Genomic DNA, 316 nt, shown 5'->3' on the forward strand with positions numbered 1-316 from the left:
AAAACAAACGAATACAAGCATTTGTTTTTACTATGACACAACAAACAGATCATCCACAACATTAATCTATACCGAAATCCACATCATCAAATATCAAATATGTTGTCATGGCCATAACTGGACACCCAACATACTTACAACCATTTATAAAACCACCTTTCTTATCAACTTGCTCTCAGTTAGTGTCTAGACGTCGAAGGAAGAGTCTTGAGGTCAAACAAACCGATGATAACTTGAGATTAAAATAGCGGAAAACTTAGGAGCAAGGTTGTGCTAGTTGTGTGCATTTCCCTTGGTAAAACACTGCATGACAGAC

The sequence above is a fragment of the Penaeus monodon genome, chromosome 28 (assembly GCF_015228065.2).
Source record: "Penaeus monodon isolate SGIC_2016 chromosome 28, NSTDA_Pmon_1, whole genome shotgun sequence".
NCBI lineage: Eukaryota > Metazoa > Arthropoda > Malacostraca > Decapoda > Penaeidae > Penaeus > Penaeus monodon.